General features: G+C 41.4%; 1 protein-coding gene across 6 annotated transcripts in view; it reads right to left on the bottom strand.

Moving 5' to 3' along the window:
* Positions 1 to 21,526, bottom strand: part of FAM110B (family with sequence similarity 110 member B) — a 116,181-nt gene that overhangs the window by 8,745 nt on the left and 85,910 nt on the right. For 3 of the 6 annotated variants that reach the window (XM_069779373.1, XM_069779375.1, XM_069779374.1), the window contains one exon: positions 8,290 to 8,356. The exons of 2 other annotated variants lie outside the window; for them this stretch is intronic. The gene's annotated coding sequence lies outside the window, so the exon portion shown is untranslated. Of the gene's footprint in view, positions 1 to 1,268; positions 1,294 to 8,289; positions 8,357 to 21,526 lie in introns of those variants that run through there. One more of the 6 variants, XM_069779377.1, reaches the window with a different exon arrangement.

Here is a 21,526-nt window from a genome sequence, read left to right as displayed (position 1 = left end):
AGCTCAGAAATGAAATTTCCCTTTCTTCCAACTAGATAGCAAAAAAAAAAAAAAAAGTCATCTTATTATTTAGAGCAATATTACATGCTGTGTTTGTAAAAGCTGTAATTGAAAATCAGTTCTGTTTTCTTTGGACCCCTGTGCTGCTTACACCATACTGCACTCTTCAGAATAATTTCAGCCTCTCATTTAAACAAAAAAAATCAGGAAAGAGCCTAAGAAAGTATAATAAGGAATGTAACTTTTTATTACATTTGTAGCTTTATCTTTATGTGAATACTTCTATTTCAGTGTGCATTTTATGAGAACGAACACTCTGCAAAAGCTTTAGGAAACACCTTTACTGCTCATTCGTCAGCCAGTGTCAATGGTCCCAAGTCCAAACCACTTTTATCCTTTTAATTCTACATCTCTCCATAACCATCATGTTTAAATTTATAGCCTCCTCCCTACAACAACATCACAATTCCCAATTTATCCTGTGGTCTCCTGGGCCTACACAGTTTCCCCAGGATCCTCTCTGCACTTTTAGAAACCAACACAACCCCCTTCTTCAAAACAGGATACTTGGCCCTGGTGCTCTATCACATTTCAGAGGTTCATCAGACCCTGAGACAGGTCCCTGCTGCACCAGGTCTCAGCTGTTTGGTCCCTCTTCTCTGGGAAAAGGGGGATTCTTTTTTCTCTGCTCCTTCACCACCTCCTCTTCAAACCATTTCCCCACTGCACCATCATGTTTTTGCAAGACACAGTAACTCCTGCTCTGCTCTGATTGAAGGAGCAGGGCTATCTGGACTATGCTTTTCCTTTTTTCTCCTCAACTGATAGGAAAAGCTAGCACCGCAACTCCTTGCTCCTGGCAGCTGTCCTTCACAGCCATGCTTGCATTTGGCATCCTGATAAACTACCTTTTTTTTCCTAGTGGTAACATTTTCAATATGTGGGGAAAAAAAAAGAAAAAAATTAACTTAGGGGTCATCGCTGTGCACTGGGAGAAAACAGAGGGAGGCAGAACAACAAAACGGTTTTAATTATGAAGCTCAGAAAAAAATGTTTTAAGTGGAACACTATTCATTTTAGTTCACATCTCAAATCCATGGTAATTCTTAATAAGTCCATTTTAAGAGCGAAACGTATTTTAAGCTACCAAAATCTTTGTGGTGCTACGTTCAGTAGAAATCATATGCACTAGTGAAGAAGGAAATCAAAATCTTCTATCGGCAAAAATGTGGAGATACACCTGCAAAGCACCCTCATTCTAGTATTACCACATTGATATGCCGCCTCACTAGCAGGATTTGCAGACTCCATATATCAGTCACCCACGTGGCCCCTGACCACACAGCAAAGTCTGATCCTCTGCCCTGCAGAGAACAACAGAAGCATGAGCGTAATCAGTAATTAGGCAGCTGGGAAACAGCTCAGTAACTTCTGCAGCATCCCTCACCAAAAACCTGATTATCATTATCAGCTGGGAAACAGCTCAGTAACTTCTGCAGCAACCCTCACCAAAAACTGATTAACTCAGCTATGGAACATACATTTTGATAGCAATATTTTCAAAATGCCAATTCTGGACTATTTAACACACTGACATAAATTAACCATAGTCCTAAATCCTTTAAGTGTTTGAAAACTTGTATGAAAATTAAAGCATTCTGCTGCAGTATACTTGCCGTCACCAGTGCAACTACAGGACAAGACTCGGTCTTAACTTGCACTATGGAGTGAGCCCTAAAACATAAATCACCTTGGCTTAGAGGAACTTCTTCTGCATGTAAACTTGGAAATACTAAGAAATCAAGCCAGATTTAAATCGATAAAGTGAAAAGTATAGATTTTAAAAATGAAAATTTATACTAAATGTGCAGTGTGTCTACCAACACAGCCCTTGTAGTCAGACTTGAGGACCCATGACCAGGTGACTTCAGTAGGTTCACCTCCTTCACAACTACTGCAGCAAGGCAACATGGCTTCCCTTTGAGATTTGGCATCTCGCTTCATGCAAACCTGTAAAAGCAACCTCAAGCTGCGCACTCAAAACTAATGAACGCTGAAACAGACACATCTGAAATGGCAGATTCTGTAGGAAAAGAGAGTCTCTGTGTTCACTATTTAAGTGACAGCAGTGTTCATAAAATCTTGGGTATCTGATGTTTAGGCTCACCTTGAAGCACATGTTCCTCTGCCAGTACTTTTTTGCTTAAACTGATAAATTGAGAATCAATTCTGAGCTCTTCTGTCTGGGTACAACACCCTAGCTATGTCCTGAACATCAAACCAGGTCAAAACCTGGACACCTTCCCCACCTCCCATATTTAACTTCCATGGAAAGGAACTGTGAGAAATCTGGAAGGAACGTGAGCACGTAGGACAAGAGGTATGTTCAGGGGAAGAGGCCCGTAGGCATGCCCTGCACACACGTGCCACCCAGCATAGGTGCAGCCCTGTTGTTTCTACTAACAGGCATGCACACAGCCGACCCTGATGGCTAATTCCCAAGCTGTAGAGGAACCAGGCATTTCCTTGCCCGTCTCGCTCATTCACACCACCTTATCCAGCAGGTACCTGCCGGCCCTAAAAATGCAGTCAGGGATGACGAGGATGACAAAGAAAACACCTTTTCCTCCGCTTGACTAGGAGTGCGGACTGGAAGCAGCCCTCCAGGGCAGATGCTCAAAGTACTAGGCTACACCATATGTAGAGACAGATCCTTCTCCAGCACTTCTTTTCAAAGGTTTCCACTTTTAAAAAAATAAATATTTGCAAGCTTTCTTTAAATTAAGGAAAGAGTAAAAAAGCCCGCATAGGATACTTGGTGAGGAAATCGGGTTACTAACCCTGCTCCAGTGCAATTAAGCAATTTGTAACAAGTAGGACATTTCAGCTGAAATAGGAAGACCCACTCAATATTCTGCTGAGTTCTTCCTCAGGAGGTGGGATACTTGCCACAGTTCGGCACTGGGGATTTGATCCTGTCTCCCATTTCTCCAGTGTCTCCCACTGGCAGCTCGTTTTTGTGGGAAAGTGTAGGGTTCGGCGTTCGGAAGATCTCGCAATGTCACGGAAAGTTAGAGGGTTAGTCGCAGCCTTATGATGTGTCTGTAATCCCGCCTATCCTTGTTAGTATAAAAGGAATTGACTGCGCAATAAAAGGCGGAAGTTGGCGCTCACACTGTGTGTGCTATCTGTCTCTTTCCCTGGTCCGGGCCAACCAGTGATCTAATCGCGGCACCTTGATATGCGGCGAACGCTACAGGAAAGGAAAAAATTTACCAGACTCTGTCATAGGAGGTCAAAAGCCCTGAAATGGTTAATGGTTGGACTCGATGATCTTGAAGGTCTTCTCCAACCTAAATGATTCTATGATTCTATGAAATCCCAAGTTGCCATGTTTAGACTCTTATTTATTGAGGAAAGTTTTCTAAAACTGTTTTCAATGAGAGATATATTAAAGGAACATAGTATCATAGCTATAAACAGATTTTATTTGAGAAATAACAATAAACCCACAAAGAAACCAGCTGCAGTTAGACATTACCTTGCAGTTACTAACCCTGTAAAACTCCAGAAATGTTCAAATACATGAAGACCCAAAGTAAACAAATATAGCCCAGGAAAGAGGAACAATCCCAACAATTTATGCTGTGCAAAACCCAGAAACCATAAAGAGCTACTATAAATGGAAAAAATATATCATACTTAAAATTTCCTTTCCTTCAGTCAGAGATTTAATTAGTAAGAGAAACTTTTTAAAATACTTTTTTTCAAAATTTCAAAACAAAGCTTAATAGCATCCTTCTGAAGTTTCTTACCTGTTGTGAAAAACACATTTGAAAGAAATAGTGCACAAGTATATGGAATATTTCTTATCATACTTACCAAATTTTTACAAGCAAGAAACCAGAAAGTCATATAGATCATATATATTGAAAACTTCTCTCTCTTAGTTTAACAGATTACTCTTATCTTGTTATACAGAAAATTCTTTTTAATAAACTCTATACATGAACACAACCATTTCATCTTTAGAAATAAATATTAAAATACAGCCAAGGAATGTCTTTTATTGATATTAAGAACCTACACGACCACCTTTAATAGGCAGTACAGTAGGCACAATTAAAAAACTCTCGAGTATGCTAAACCCAGTACCATTAAAAAAATGATAATGTTCAGCCAGTGGAGTACAATAGAGTGGCCTAATTCTGACAACTGAGGACTTTGAGCCACTTTTCTGATTAGCTGTGGGGTCTTGTTTGTCAAAACTCTTTGTATTAAACAGCCTTTCTGTAACATGAGATATTACTGCAGCAAGGTCAGCACAGCTATTTAAAAATAATTTCTACACCATAATTGCCCTGAGTTAACCATTTCTAAGCATTGAAATGTTACATACATGAAATATTGCCCGTTTATTTTTTCTTAAAGAAATGCACTATAAAAGTTTTGACTATGTAAAAACAAATCAGGTCTTTTTAAAATAATAATAAAAAACCCCAACAAAACAAACCACACATGATTTACAGCAGCGTTACCGGGCACTGCAACCTTCAGAGCAACTCAGTGAATGATATTAGTTTATTTTTGACTGGTACAGCTATGTTTTTCTCTAGATAAGAGAACATTTTCCCATACTGCAGGACAGTTCATTCCCCTTTTCTCCAGCCTCAAGTCTAAAGATACACGATGTTAGAAGTCAAGAAAGAAAATGAAAGGAGTGCATAACACTATGCCTTGAAGACACGTCTGTATAATTAAGACTTATTCAAGCAGATGGTTAAAAATACCAATTTTGGCACTGGAACACAATGCAATTTAGGTCTTCAGTATTATTATGATGCTGCAATCAATGATGCAGCTGTATAACCCAACACAAGTACTACGCTGTATGTGCATGGCATGATTACACATTTGTGTGTAACCCCTTGGACTACAGCAGATGTATATACTAGAGTTGTTGAGATGTTAGCTGTTAGAAGACATCGAGTATATTTTCTTCTTAATTGCTGTATTGGAAATATGTGCCCACCGAGTCCACATGCTAAAACTACTGATCTTCATAAACAGTTCACAAACTATTTATCTGAAAATGAATATCCAGTTAGTGACTTTTTAATGAGCATCCAAACTTTTAATACCCAAGTTCGATGCTCCAAGTGTGTTTTGCTATTACTGACATTTAATGTAATGACTCTTCACTAAAACAATGTTCTTAGAAAGCTGCTTTTAATAAGTGACTGTCCAGACTCTGCATACTGAGTGGTTTTCACATATCTGAGGGCCCTGATGAAATTAGGATGACAATGGAAATTCTTCCTGGCTACGACATTTAACAAACCATAAAAACCTAATTGTCTTAAAGAAACAGAAGCTGTATCAAGTCACAATCAGTGCATTTAATCAAGTGGAAAGGAAGGCAGTGCAGGGAGGGTTGAGGCATCCTGGCTCCAAGGAAAAAAAAAAACCCAAATCAAACCCAAAACCTGGAATTGGGACAGACACAAGAAGAGCAAGAAATGGCAAGACACAGAGAGGCAGAGGAGAAATGCAATTACTAGGAAAAGAGCAGAGAGGAAAAGGTGGTGCAATAGAGAAGGGAGCACCAAAAAGCACGTCGGAGAGTAGAAAAAGATTACAAGGACAGAGAGGAATTAGAGGAAGAAGGAAGAGATACTTCAAGTGCTCTTCCTCATCACCTCCCTTGCAGCTCCTACGTCCCACAGAGGGAACAAAGCCAGGGTAAGGGTGCAGTGGAAAAGGGTATTTCCCAGTGAAGCTCCTCCTGAAGCAAAGCTCCCTCCAACCCAGGCCACTTTTGGGCTGCAGTCAACAGATAACATCCCCTCCTCTCTCCTGCAGCCTCCGCGGCCGGGGCAGGCTGTCCACCGAGCCTAGGGAGGGGGCTGGCGGCAGCAAGGAGCCGGTGCCAGTGGGGTTGTCAGGAGGACATCACAGACGGAGGGCAGGCTTGGAGCCCTGCACGTGTTCAAGAGGAAAATGAACAGTGGAGGAAATCCAGTCGACCAGAAACACCGGACGGTCAATCGAATGCGTGCTGAGGTTTGCTGTAGACTCCTCGGTAAATCCAGTTCTTCTTTTTAGCATTGCTTTCAGTTCCCTTTCCTGTGCTGTTGCGTGCCGAGACATGCAATAGGCTTGCCCCCGGGGAGTCCTGAACTAGGAATGCTCTTGACCCTGTCCTCACAAGTGCCTTAAGACTATTGCTTAGAAAGACTGCTTAAATTATTTCTCTATTCCTATCCTTCTTTATAGTATCACACTACCTCACCATTGCTACATATCCGTTCTCCTCTCAGACCTGTGATACACAGCCACATTAATAGGTCCCCCCGCTCCTGTAAGCAAAAGAAAATCTCCAAACAGCAAACTAAATACAGGATTGAGGATGATTGCCCAAAATAACAAAGGAAATTTCTTCCAAATGCAGAAATTGGATACAAGTATCACAAGCTTGTAGCTACTGCTTTATCCCAATAAATTGTTACTTCTTCAGAGATGAGTATCAGCAAACTTTTAAAGTAGGTGGATCTAGAGAAACTGAATTTGAACATCAGAGGGCCAAAGCTGCCTAAGCCAGACAAATAATGGGATGCAGGAGCCAAGGTGCTGAGCCTCAAGTGAGGACACGTGGTCTCCATTTGCTCATCCGCCCACACCTGCTGCGTAAAGGTAACTGCTCCCTGCCAGCACACCGTCCCCGTCACCGCTGTGGAACTGAGTCCCTCCAGCGAAGGGGATGTCCCTCACTCACTAGCACCAGCTCATCACTGATCTGGACTGGTTTCAAGACATTCTCTAAAAGCTAGTAGCAAGGGAGGGCTGGCCGTGTCACCGCAGCCAGGACCGAATGCTGCTTTCATCACAAATCACGGATCCAATGCTTTCTGTTTGCAAAAATGAGAATATATCTCCAAGAAAACTACAGACCTCCTGGAGCATCTGTACGAACACCAAACATTGAATCCCTTTTCTAAGATGGCAGAAATAAATCCCATACAGCATGACATCAGGAAGGTAAAAAAATGAAATGTGACTGTGAAATTAGCGGAGGTTAACTTGTGACCACAAAAACTAACACAGATCACTTAAAAGGCTTTGAATGTTTCTGGTGTCAGTCCTTGACACAACTAAGAAAGTTTTGCTGCCTTTCATTTCATACTACAACGTATCTGGAATTTCAAGTTCCCAGTTTCCTCAGCTAACAGAATGGCTTCTGAGATGATTTCTACATTCTGGGAACAGATTTTTACCCTTAAATTAGCCATGTGTACTCACAGACTTAACATTTTTGTCTTGAAATAAAACAGCAGCGATAATTGTTAATTTAAGACCCCACACAATGCAAATTTATGTTCTGGAGCCAAATATGGTGACTGGAAAGACGAACATGAAACGTCTTCTACTGACCTGAATTAAAACTAAGTATTAGTGAAGCATGTTGCTGATTTGATACATGACACATCAGACATTGATTACTGATTTTTTTTCTTTGCTCCAGTGAAATGCCAGAAGTGCCCCACTAGTCTTTCAAGAATTGTATAACTATTGGTACAAAGTGCCACATGCATTGCTCCTGCCCCTCCTGCCCTCTTGGGTTTCAGCTGGTTTCCTTGTACTCACTAAGGATGAAGCTAATCAAGCTATGACATTCTTTCCATTATTCCTGACACTGGATTTCCCCCTTTTGTTTAGGGGCTTTAATGATGAATGAAAGATTTTAAACTTTAATGCTCATCTCCTGCTCAGACCTTGAAATCAGTCTCAGAGTGTTGTGGATGGACTCAGAGATGTTTAAGCTTTCTTCTGTGTTTGAGCGCAGTAATAATAAACAGATAAATAACAGAAAGCTCTGGAGGACTAAGGCTAGAAGCGCTCACTCGCACCAAAGGTCTCTGCTATAAAAAGCTAACGCAATCTATTGAATGGAAAGACTGTGACCAAAGTACAGGTCGGGAATAAAGGATGGGAAAAAGCCTGGAACTACTGGACTATTTCCACAAAGGATTCTGCCACGTTGACACATACACCGCTGAATGACTGAGACCAGCAAAAGCAAGCCTCAATCTTCCTTAAACAGTACCGAAGTATATATTTGCAACTAATGAATGTGCCAACCCAATCGATTAGTAAAGGTCAAGGAAGAGAAATTCACTACCAGAACACACCTCCCAGGACAGCAGAAGAGGGCATGGTAAAGTCCTTCTGGAACTGGCCGCCTTTTATCAAACCTGGGGAAAAAATGTGCATTTTAATTCAAAAAGGTACCTGTAAAAGTGCAATGCCAAACTCTTGTCCACGCTTTGAACGGGGGAATGTAATGCTCCAGGGGATTCTGAAAAAAATAAGAAAACAAAATGTGAAAAAAGGCCTTATAAAACCCCCAACACAATAGAGCAGTAATATGGCAGGCGCATACATGTCAGCGCTGCTGTGATGTTGGAGGTCATGGAAACAGGACACCAAGGCTGGTCCACGCCACAAGAAGGGAGGGAAAGAGACGCCAGGCAGCCACAAGAGCAACCAGGACTATTTCACATGAAAGACGAGATAAGTGATGAAATCAACATGGCTGCACACTGGAAAAGCTATGAGCTGTGTAGTAATAACAACTAATTAAAAAGTCATTTGGGAAGCCTCAGAACACAAGCTCACATATGCTGCAGCATCCGAGGTGTGAGACAAGATGCTGCCATGCTGTGGATCAATGTTTAAATGCAAACAGGGCCAAATTTCAAAATGAAATTTTAAATTCACTGATGAAGGACAACACAAAATTGTGCATTTTAAGTTCTTTTTATAGATAAACAATCTCTTCTGGTTTGGTTTTGGTTATTTCCCGATGGAGAGAAAATACTGTAAAAAAACCCCCAAACCACCACACTATTTCCATGACACAGCTTTAGTAGGGCGTGGAATCGGCGTCAGCTACTTTGCAAGTAACTGAGGAAAAATATCAACAAGTAAACGTTAGTGTTACTTCAGGGCAGCTGCTAGTTGATTTTGACATGAAAATATGGAATCAACAGTGATGGAATTAATCAGTGATTAAGTGATCTCTCATATTCAGAGTTACAGTCAAAGAGGAAAAAGTTTGTGTGCTTAACTTTAAACCACCACCCCCGGGAACTAGAGAGAGCGGACAGGTTATTTTCCAAACTAACAACAACTGCAACAAAAAACTACTACTAAACTTTTATACGTCTATTAGGAACGAGGTATTTACTTTTCAACACCTATTTGAAGTGATTATTCATGGAAGAACTATAATGTTCAAATGGTGGCACAAAATTAATAAAGAAAGTATGAATTTTGCTATTTTTTTATTAGCCTCTTCCCATTTTCTAAAGCACTTATTTTAGAGAATGCTTTTTTAAAGTCTGGTAGTAGTTTATTTACAAAACACTACTCCTGTCTAGCCAATCAATACATGTTTCATTTCATACACAGTATCTTCTTTTTCTCTCCAAAATTTTACATACTTCTTGGGGATTTAAATCAGGTATTAAAATCCATGCAGAAAAAAACCCAAACCTTTGTATTTTGTGTCACCGGCTAAAAATATTTGTAAATATCTTCATAATACAATAAGCTGACAGAAAAGCATGTAATATAAAAATTTTGAGATTATATTCCTGTAATTAAATATTTGCATACACAATAGTTAAGGGAAAAATAAATCAGTGTATTCATTTGGGAGGAAAATGGCTCTGCTGCAGGACACAGCCTTCATCTGCACATTTTTATGTGCAGGAGGGCACTGATGCAGTAAGAGAAAAAGCAGTTTTCCTAACCCTGCTATGAGGCTGGTGACACCCAGCTGAAGGGTAGAAATGCCAAATTGAGGAAGACTCTCCAGTACAATGGGTTTTTTGAGAGAGCTCCAAAACAGAGACGTCATGTAAGGGCACACAACAAAAAGTTTCCTTCTTCCCATATCAACATGTATATACTTTCATTTTTTTATTGATACAAGTATATAGACATAAACATGCACATATATATGGTTTACTCCAATACTAGTAATTCAAATGGACTTGAGGTAGTAGCTACACACGAAAATAAAGCCCTTCAACATTTTTGCAAGACTAGAAAAGTTTCTATCATTTCCTCAAAATATGTAACACTTATTTTACATCATTATTTCAAACAGCAACAGGGATCAACACATTTATGATATGACTGTCAGTGTGAACCATATAGTGGAATATGTTCTTGTTTAGTGAACAGCAGTGTATACTATTTAAGAAATGTATAGCCTATTGGATCTTCTAAGTGGTAGGAGAGGCCATAGTAATAAAAAGTGCAAGTATTAATACTGGAGTAGCTCTTATACAGTGGGTTGCCATAATCCTCTGGTTCCACAACAAACATACTGCTTCAGGTCTCAAGGATTTCTCGACAGCATATGCATTAAACTGTGAAATCACTAGGAAGGGACACATGACATGGGCTTCACTGAACTTGGATGTGGACCCAGGGCAGCAATGACCAAGGAAGATACACAAACACCACCCAAGCAGATTAACGTTCTGCGGAGCTTTTAAGCACATGACTGGTTTCAACATTCATGCTGTAGACAAAACACCAACAACTCCATTTAGCATCCACAAAAAGAGTGTACGGTGACAAAACTGTTAATGGATAAGGTTGATAGAGTAATATGGAGCCAGAGCAAGTACTGTGTAAGTTCTTCAACATGACAGCACAATAGTCTCCAGTCTACGCATCTCAGACCGAGATGGGATGAACCATGAAGCACCACTGTGGACAACCATCTGTGAGGACTCAGGTGCCTCCACCAGCAGGAGAGCAAATCCTCAGGCAGGTGCCACTGGATTTTGTAGGTGCAGGATAAATAGCTCAAGGTAGAACCATACATTAATTGCACTGTTTTAAGTGGATGAACTGTTCTGGTAACAGATCTCCACTAGCACTTCATCAGTCCAACATAGTGCCCTTCAGTGACACATTTCAGAAAAACTTCTTAATCATCACAACACCCTTAACACAGTTGAAAGGGACCAGGTACACTACAGTGAATATTTGTAAACATAAACACACAACTGCAAGAAACAGTAGAGAAAATGCAGAATATAGCATAAGTTTCAGTAGTAAACATAAGCAAGGCCTTATCAGGACAGCTAAAGGCACCAAATCCCCCTTTCCCAATTAATTATACTGGTTTAGTGTAAGAGGTGTCATATGAATATTTCTGAAGTTCTAATTACTCACACAGGTATAATTCTAATGTCTTTAGAAAACCTTGCCCCTCCTGCATGCACCGTGCCAGACCCCTGTCACAAACTTCTGGTTCCCCCAGCTATCTACCTGTATGGCCCAGCCCCAACGTAGAGCAACGCAGAGCAACCCAGAAAGGCCACCACCAAGTAATGCGAGCTTGTCTTCTCCATGAGGCAGAAGGAGGATGTTAAAGAAACAGGCTCTGCTTGTCCCACATCTTCCAGGGAATTTGTAGTACAATATGTGGCCAGCCTTGGGTTGGAAGAGCCCACCTACTTGCAACTAAACCCCTACCAAATGCCTGGCCTCCAAGAAGGCAACAGAACTTATGGCTGACAACTAATATAGTTGATTCTTTGGTGCTTTTTAATTCTTTCTTGGATTTCTTCCTGAACCTGGAGGTCCAGGATTTAATTTCTCTTGCAGATGTATGATTCAGATGAAAATACAGCTAGGCATGTTGCCATACAGTTTCACACTGGACACACAGCAAGAGTTTGAAAATGTTTGCTAGCATGGACGACTATCAAGAGCTCAGTGCTTCTTTCTGGTGATGCAGACCTGCTCCCTGCAGGCAGGGTACAGTGGGGCACCCCATCAGCATGGCTGCCACAGTCTGCACTGTCAGCTCTGCACAGTTACCACTCCATTTATTTCTCACTGCCACTCTTTCTGAGATTTTTTTTTTTGTCCCTTTAAGTAACTTAACAAGGCCAGTGCTAGAAGATTCGTATCACCTCAACAGGAAAGACTGGTCTCCACAATACTTTCTTTCAGGAACAATAAGTGGTCCCACAGTACTTCTCTTAAAAATCAATAATAGATATGCTGATATAGTGCCAAAGACATGGTAGCTGACATCTGTGCAAAGAACTGATCCATCACTGGCTCTTACTAGACAGGTACATGGGATGTAGTTGAATTCTGGCCTCATCATGGATCATTAAAGCAACTGTCCTTATCTTTCCAATTATTTTTAAAAAATAAAAAATGAAAGAGAGAGAAAAAAGAAAGAGAAGTAAATAAAAAGACTTTAAAATATCTCAGATCTAAAACAGCACAAGGAAAGCTGATGTAAGACTTCTCAAAATCACAAAAATCCATGAAACTGAGCCAGGAACACAAGCCAGTTTCCGTCCTGAGCTTCAGCTGGAAGATTTAACCTCCTTTGTAAGGGTAGAAAGTGCCTAACACCTAGACAGGAAGCACCCAAACCAAGATAAGAAACTCTGGACTAGACTCAGACTGTAAAAAAAAATAGTAATTTCTTCAATATTTTTCAAATCAAACAATTATGTGGGTGTGAACTATCACATTCTCCTTTGAACGGACATTTCTCTATAGCTTTTTTCTCTATAAAATCCCACAGCCTCATTAAATTTCTCTCCAAAAATCATTCTGGAATGCCTAGAAAAACACTCCACAATGGCCGGGCAGCTGGCATAGGACAACTGCTCGTTATCCTAATTTCAGCTGTCTCTCTCATCTGCTCATAAAATCAAGGTCAAGTGAAAAACTTTAACAACCACTATGAGGAGATCTGGGGATCTTCAAAATAAATTTGTAGCTAGATAAATTCTAAACATTTCTACCATTTTCAGGTATGTATTTTTTTTGCTCATTTGGCAAGCAGAAGGATATGCAAACTGTTCAGGAAGGAGTGATGCTCCTTTTCAAGACTGACTGACCTAAGGACATCCAGACCCAGGCTGGGTGCTGGCAGGACCAGAGCTCTCCTTCCATCTGTAGTGCCAGGACATTCTAGTAACACGCCATGTTTAGAAGCCTCATTAAGTAATATATATCTTCCTAATGGGACTGAGACCTTTAGGACTAAGAGTCATTGAAATGCAAGAGTAACACACGAAAATAAAGATTTCCTTCTCCTTCTAGTTAGCATCCCTACTTCTTTCTGTGGGTCAGCCTTATCTCTGAAGGTACCTGATCCTTCTGAGGTCATGTACACTTCCAGTCAGTGGGGCCAGAAAACTCCACTTTGTCCCACCAGTGGTCCCTTTAGTTGGCTGCTTGTCAGTTCAGCACCCTTACAATAAAAAGCACTATGTTACGAGAAAAAACACTGTGGCACCCAGATCACCGAGTATCATGACTGATATTGCATATTCGAAATTTCAGAATCTCAGAGGAACGAATGACTAATGTGTCTGCCACGCAAGCAAGATCCCAGTGAGGACTCTAAAACAGAGAAAGAGGCCAGTGTAACATCTGGATTTCTTATTTGAGATACATCTGAAGAATGAAAGAGACATGTGGCCCTAGATACTATCAGCAGAGGGACATATAATGAATTCTCAAAGGCATTACCGAGGACATATCTTTTTCAGCATCTCTTAACTGAAGAGCATGGTGAGACCCGTGCTTGGGGTAAGCATACAGGCACCGTGGTGAGGATTCAGGGAGTGTATGTGATTCTTCCCATTTTTACTTGCTGGAAACCAGGGAGTTTGTTTCCTGAGCCAGAACCTGCCTTTTCCTTAGATATCCACAACCTGAGAATTGCCAGAGCTTATCTCAGTCTAGACTCAGAGATCTGAATCTTAATGAAGAATAATTGAAACAAAGACTGTTTCTCCTTGCTGATGGAAACTGAAACAACAGAAAAATGGAACGAAATTATTATAAAACAAGTTTCAAGTAGGCAACATCATGCCAGCTAAAAGCATCTTGCAGTCTGGCCTTCTTATGAAAAGCTAAATATTTATACCTAAATATATTTTCCATAGCTGTTCTGCTTTTTGTGTTCATCCAGGTTCAGTGAAGTCTTGACCCCGAACATTAAAATCATAGAAATACCACAACAGGAAAAGCGAAAACCACACACGCAACTTTGTTTGAACTACCTGGATGACAACAAATCTCAATCAGGATACCACACACTAACGCATGCAGACACACAGAGAGGATGCTGTGTGCCCAAGCTGGCCAACCTGTAAATGAATGGAGAGGAAGCTCAAAGCCACAGCCCGTGCTCCACAGAGGAGCACACAGTGCATGTAGCACAGCAGGTGGTTGGAACCACAAGTTGCATGATATAGAACAGCCTACTTACAACATGTTTCCTGTGATTGAAAACAAAAATTGGAAATTGTGTTAAACACCTCCCAACCCTCTTTCTTTGTAAAAATATTCATTTCACTGCTTTTTTTGGGGGGGAAAAAAACCCAACCAAACTGTAATAGAGGGGAAACAAAAAAACCCAAACAAAGCCAAGACAGTTACAGAGCCACAAAAGCTAAATGGAAATCTTTGAGAAAGAAATTCAGTTCGTCACTGACCTTTGCCTGCATGAATCATGAGGAAACTTTGCTAGCTTTAGTACTGCTAGCAAAAGGTGACTTAAAATGTTTGATTGTTTATGTAAAATACTCACATCTGGATGTGCCATTTTCTTATCTCACTTAAAAAGTGTACCTGGTGTTTTCCACAATGGAATCTGCTGTTTCTCCACTTGCATAGCTGTGTTGGGGTTTTTTTTGTTGTTTGGGGGGGGCAGGGTTGTGTAGGTTTTTTTTAAAAAGTCTCGCAATAATTATGATTAACAAAAAATTGCAGGTAACGTCTTATTCTGAGAGTTAATGTTGAACAGATGTTTCAGCACATCTAATTGTATTCAGTTTGCCTAATCTACCACAAAAGAAAACCAATTTTTGAAATGGATAACTGTAGCTAGAGCAGTGTAATTGGAGCGTATCTGAAGCATATTACCTTTCCCAACAGTAACTGTATATGATATAGATATAAAACCACTTTTATAAACACATACATTTTTGCATAATTTTTACAAAAAGATGAATGCAGGTACTGAAAAAGTTAGGTCTGTGTTTTTCGTGAAAATGGTTAATTAAGCCTAAATTCGGAGACTTTGTGCATACTTTCAAGAGGTACCTAGCATCCACAAGGCAAACTGTGATCATGAAGAAGTAGGTACTTGGTGTCTCTGAAGACCAGATGTAACAATTCAAACTGGAATGTACAAAGTGAAAGGCTACCTTTAGAAAAATTAGACCTCACGCACCTTTGCTACATGAAGAAGGGACCATGAAAGTTGTAAGGAATATAGTCCATTCCTCCTAATATCCCTGGCCAATCACCCTTGGCAGCAGATCATACACATCTGTTACTAACACCTCTTGGTGAAGAGGAGGAGATGAAAATAGGACTCAGCTACATATGTGCTTCTAGTACCAAAAGGGGATTCTTGCTTCCTCTCTACAAAAAAACCCCTAGGCAGTTACCTAATTATACTTCACTGTGCATATTAAGTTTTCTGATGTCTAGCTGTTTTATTTTCAGTCCAAAATCAAAAAACGACACACTCAGAAATGCCCCTTTCCTTAGAAAACACCAAACCAAAAATTAAGACAAGGTTTGTCATATGTAAAGATATCCCCTGTTTTACTTCAGTTGTTTCCTCAGTTAAACCAATGAGATCATGCACATAACTCCTAACTAGGTCACAAACTCTACCTTTCTAATATTTTATTCATGCACCTTGTAAAGGGATGCACTTTATGTCAAGTTCCAAAAGGAGCATCATGCTATGAGCAACAGCTCTTCAAGAATGCATCAATATTGTGCTAGCATTACTCTATTTTAGGGAGGGGGAGACAGATCCATTTTCTTGGTGGTCTTTTATGACAGGGTTACAGCACTGCTGGATAAGGGAAGAGCAACTGATGTCATCTGCCTGGACTTGTGGAAAGCATGTGACACTGTCCCACATGACATCCTTATGTCTAAATTGGAGAGATACGGATTTGACAGATGGACCACTCGGTGGATAAGGAATTGGCTGGATGGTCGCACTCAAAGAGTTGCGGTCAACGGCTCGATGTCCAAATGGAAAGCAGTGACGAGTGGCATTCCTCAGGGGTCAGTATTGGGACCGGCGCTGTTTAACATCTGTGTTGGCGACATGGCCAGTGGGATTGAGTGCACCCTCAGCAAGTTTGCTGATGACACCAAGCTCCGTGGTGCGGACAACGTGCTGGAGGGAAGCGATGCCATCCAGAGGGACCTTGACAGGCTTGAGAGGTGGGCCTGTGTGAACCTCATGAAGTTCAACAAGGCCAAGGGCAAGGTCCTGCACATGGGTCGGGGCAATCCCAAGCACAAATACAGGCTGGGAGGAGAATGGATTGAGAGCAGCCCTGAGGAGAAGGACTTGGGGATATTAGTTGACAAGAGGCTCAACATGACCTGGCAATGTGTGCTTGCAGCCCAGAAAGCCAACTGTATCCTGGGCTGCATCAAAAGAAGTGTGACCAGCAGGTCAAGGGAGGTGATTCTCCCCCTCTACTCCGCTCTTGTGAGAACTTGCCTGGAGTACTGCCTTCAGCTCTGGGGCGCTCAACATAAAAAGGACATGGACCTGTTGGAGTGAGTCCAGAGGAGGGCCATGAAAATGCGCAGAGAGCTGGAGCACCTCTCCTATGAGGACAGGCTGAGAGAGTCGGGGTTGTCCAGCCTGGAGAAGAGAAGGCTCCGGGGACACCTTATAGCAGCCTTCCAGTACCTAAAGGGGCCTACAAGAAAGCTGGAGAGGGACTTTTTACAAGGGCATGTAGTGATGGGACAAGGGGTAATGGCTTTAAACTGAAAGAGGGTAGATGTAGATTAGATCTAAGGAAGAAGTTCTTTACTATGAGGGTGGTGAGGCACTGGAACAGGTTGCCCAGAGAAGTTGTGGATGCCCCATCCCTGAAGTGTTCAAGGCCAGGTTGGATGGGGCTTTGAGCAACCTGGTCTAGTGGAAGGTGTCCCTGTCCACGGCAGGGGTGTTGGAACAAGAGGATCTTTAAGGTTTCTTTCAACCCAAACCATTATATGATTCTTCAGTCAGTGAGAAATAACAATATAAAATCAAGTTGTCAGTCTCTTGACATACTATTTGTTTTAACCTATAGTCAATAGTTCCTTGATGAGTCTTGTGGGTTTTCCTAGAGGAATTCTCAGAAATACCTGTAAGAAGAATATGTACTGTCCAAAGTCTAAATTAGCCACATAGAATTCATACGTACATTAGACAACATTTAATGGTCAGCACATTAAAAAAAAGTTGAAACCCACTGTTTCATATTATGTACTCTGAAAACCGTAATGCTTTTAGAATATATACACAGAATAACTGCATGTGAATTTTCAGCTAGGAGAGAATGGGTATCTTAAAAAATTACACGAGAATTTATCAGGTGCTGTAGCTCTCAGGTCATTAACCAGGAAGTTTACAATATGCCTTACACCCTGTTTCTTAGGATCTCTACAAACTGATACCTTCTTTCATGCCAGTACTTGTAACATGTGATTCACTAAGATTCAAAAATTCTATATTGAAATTTTCTTTTTTTCTCCCCTGGCTAGAAAATGTTGGATATCTGCACCACCACATTCAGCACTGCTGAGAAAGAGAAGGACCTTTGCAGAGGTTAAAAGCAGACTCCAGGCACTGAGCCAGTTTCCAACTGTGCTTTGCCCTGCTAAACTGTGTTTGGATTTGCTGCGAGAGTATACAGTATCTGTATAAAGGCTCTTGAAATACCAGGGGCAACCTAATCCAAAAAAACCTCCAAAACGGAAGCAGCAGAAAACTGCTTAAGCAGCATTTTCCACTTTAGTCACTAACATAATATGATTTACGCTAGGATCTTGGATCTGGAATAGCATCCACCTTTTGGGATTGGATGTTTGTGTTTGACAGCAGAATATTTAATTTTATACTAGACAACACGTTTTAAGTTCTTCAAGAAAAAATGTCAGGATCAAGACTTGCTGGATGGGGATAGCTGTAAGAATGGACACCACCAGAGAAAGAAACACTTGAGCTAAGAAATAACAATTGTTTTTTTCTTTTCTATTACCATATATAGAATTGGGCCACATAGTATATGCAACTATCTGACAACAGTTTCTGGAGATGTTATACAAAAAGATAGAAGGAAGTGAGAGCTTGAGACCAGTTGAGACAAAAAAGGGAGCCAGACTCTGGAATACAGCTGGGATGCAGCACAGAAAAAAAGAGAGCTTGTCCCATAGACCTGCTGCCTGGAGCGATGCTGGCTGCCTGGCGCCAGACCCATATCGACCCACCAGAGTGAGCTAGGGGGCTGAGGCACATGGCGCAGGAGGACTGTGTTTGCTCAGCCCTGAAAAAAGAGGGTTACAGGGGGACCTACCCGCTGTCTGCAAAAGACTCTCCTCAAAGGTGCACGGAGAAGGAGGGAAGGCATTGGCCAGAGCTGCAACATGGGAAATTCCAGCTCTATACAGGTAAAAATGTCTTTTTATTGTGAAGGAGGTCAAACACTGGAACAGGAGCCCAGAGGGTCTGTGGGACCTCCACCCTTGGAGATGGAGGTCAAAACTGTCTTGTGCATGGCCCTGAGCAACCTGATCCAAAAGGATCTGGTTTGCGCTGCAGGATGGACCAGGTGACCTCTGGAGTCTGATTTGGGCTGCAGGATGGACCAGGTGACCTCTGGAGGACACCTCCAACCTACATGATTCTCTGATCTTACCTTGCTACCTGTTTCAGTGGTACAAAAAAACTCGTGTCTCTTTGCCTCACCCTATCCTCAACAGCAAGTGATCCAGACGTGAGAGATACAGTAATAAATATTACAATGTACATGTTAAAATTCATCACCATAGACATTCACGTCTTTCTATCGCTCCTTTTTTCCATTCTTGAAAGACTGAGATATTTGCTTTTCAGTATGCACTGGGCATTTCCTCTGCTTTTCTGCTTTTTGCATCTCTCTGATTTAGTTGTCAACAGCACACAAAACAGGATGACTTGAGGAAATCAAGAAAATATGAGGCAGGACAAAGACTACCTAGAAAAAAAATGCACGATCTCTCCTTTTTGGCAGCGAGCACCTGTAACATATGCAGCGAGGCAGTTAACAGGCAGTGCTGTGCAGGACTTCTTTGCATACTGCATTTAGGAATCAGTTCAGGAAAAGGCTGAAAAGAACAAGAGGCTGCTGATGCTGGTGTTTAACTGTCAGTAGAGGCTAAACAGGAGGCTAATGGGCTGTGCCATTCTGTGCAAGCCTGGCTGGCATGCCATTATACTGAATATGCTACAGGAGCCCCAAATATACTGTACTGGTGATACAGATATGAAGGGACACACAGGGACACGCAGGACGCAGGGTATGTTGGGACAGAACTAAGTGGCGAGTATAACAAACACAGATATTTAGAAACTGTCTAATCAAAGGAGATTTTCTGATGCCACAAAACATGTACTAGGCAGGGAAATTATTGAAGGTCCCATGTAAAGTTTTGTGGTACGTATCACATCAACTGGAGCAACCCTTTTGATAACAACGACATGATCTGCTCCTTGCAGCTCATGGAAGATCACATTTAGGCAGAACTGTGCAATGAGTTTGCCAAAAGAAAATAGAAGATATGCAAACAATCTTGATTTAAACTAACTGTTTGGCTCTCCCCAGTGTTTCTGTTCACAGTACAGGCAGGAACATACAAATATTTGTAGTGATATAACTCTGAGGCAGTATTCCTAGCAGACACTGAGCAACAGAGATCACCAAACTCATCTTTTCTGTTTAGTGGAAATAAATAATAGAACTTTTAGAAACTGACAGAGAACAAACAAACAAAAGGAACTCAGCAAACCCACACAGAAACTGGCTAATTAAATAAACTCCCGTTTTTCACAGCAAGGATGCTTGGAATCTCAAGATTGTAAAACATGCAACTCTCTTCCCCCATGTCATTTTCCTTAAATCAGCTCTTTTTCTTCAGTATCCCAATCAAACACAAACTACGTTTTAAAAACATCCATCTTGGAGATGAGCACAACTTAATAATGAAGCTACTGAAATCAAAGCACAACCCTCTGGTACTTTGTCACACGGCTCCTGGGAAACACTGCTGGGAGAAGGGAGTCATTAAGGAAGCAAGTCCTGCTCAGTGGCTGCACATCTTAAAGATGTTTAGTGCAAGATCTCAGGGTCTGGATTCATGGCTATCTTATCTGCTAATTACTAATGCATATGAAGCGAATTTTGCAATGGTAATATCAACGTGCTCACCAATGACCCTCCAAACAGCTTTATGCTGCAGATGTTGTCAACATTGTACGTAAGCCATGGTACTACAAATGTAAAGGTTGGTGAGGTTTCCAACCAGTGTTTCTGCACCATCAACAATCTCTCCTTCAGTTCATTTTCTCATCACGTTGTCTATGCTGTCATCATCCAATGTGATAATTACAACAGTATACCAGGAATCCACCAAAAAGGAGTCCTTATGAGAGCGGAACTGTTTTAGTATTTCCTATGAAAGAATAAATGTGTATGGCTCCCACCACTGCATCTTTGTTTACAGGTTCCAAGCATTATTACCAACTCTTTTGATAAGGGCGTTGTTATTATTATGTTTACACAATAAAAGGTGATGCTAAGTATTAATAACATATATGTAAAGTTTATTAATTTCATAATGACAACTTATTTGTATTTATAAGCTATACCTCAGTTACAAAGACAGCACAGCTGCCCTCCACTAGTCACTGCAGCCACGTTGCTTTCATCCTACAATCTCTCCACCAAAGCTCACGGTAAAAAAAAGCATGACTAATGTAAAATGCTTCACTTCTGAATCGCTGTTTTACAAGTTACGGGAATGCTATGGCATCCACAATGTACTAACTGCAAAGCACTAAACCTGTACTGAGTTCTCCTTCAGCAAACTGCGTACCTGGTGGGGCCAAGCACCAGAGCAGCAGTAGGCAAGGGGCGGCCAGAAGCGGCGTGTCCCCTTCCCAGCCGTTTCGGCTGTCCGAGATGCTGGTGGATGGCTCACCTGTTAGACGAAAGCAGCTTAGGGTGGGATCACCTGGGAAGGGGCTGTGTTACGACAGCTCTCAGCACAGCTGAACACTGGAGTGCTTGCTTTGCAAAGGCGCTTGCTGCTGTGACGAGTGCCGGCGCAGCTCCTGGAAAGCGGGAGCGGAGAGAGGCAGCGCAGCCCAGCCCAGCCGGAGCGGAGGGCACTGATTGCGCTGCAGGTCAGCTCCTGTTCCTCTGTCTGACAATGGCAAACCTCTTAGTCACTTCGCAGCTCTGCGAACAGAATATTGTCTTGCGAAATTACAATGCTGTTTTAATGCTACCATTATTAGCATTGTCTTCAGACAATAAAATGTTCTGTCACAGTTGCTGTGGGATGACAGCAATGAATACACACTGAGTCACCCCACATTAATTTA

The sequence above is a fragment of the Haliaeetus albicilla genome, chromosome 3, assembly GCF_947461875.1.
Source record: "Haliaeetus albicilla chromosome 3, bHalAlb1.1, whole genome shotgun sequence".
Lineage (NCBI taxonomy): Eukaryota > Metazoa > Chordata > Aves > Accipitriformes > Accipitridae > Haliaeetus > Haliaeetus albicilla.
The sequence above is the reverse complement of the archived record's forward strand: the minus strand, read 5'-3'. Positions and strand labels throughout refer to the sequence as shown.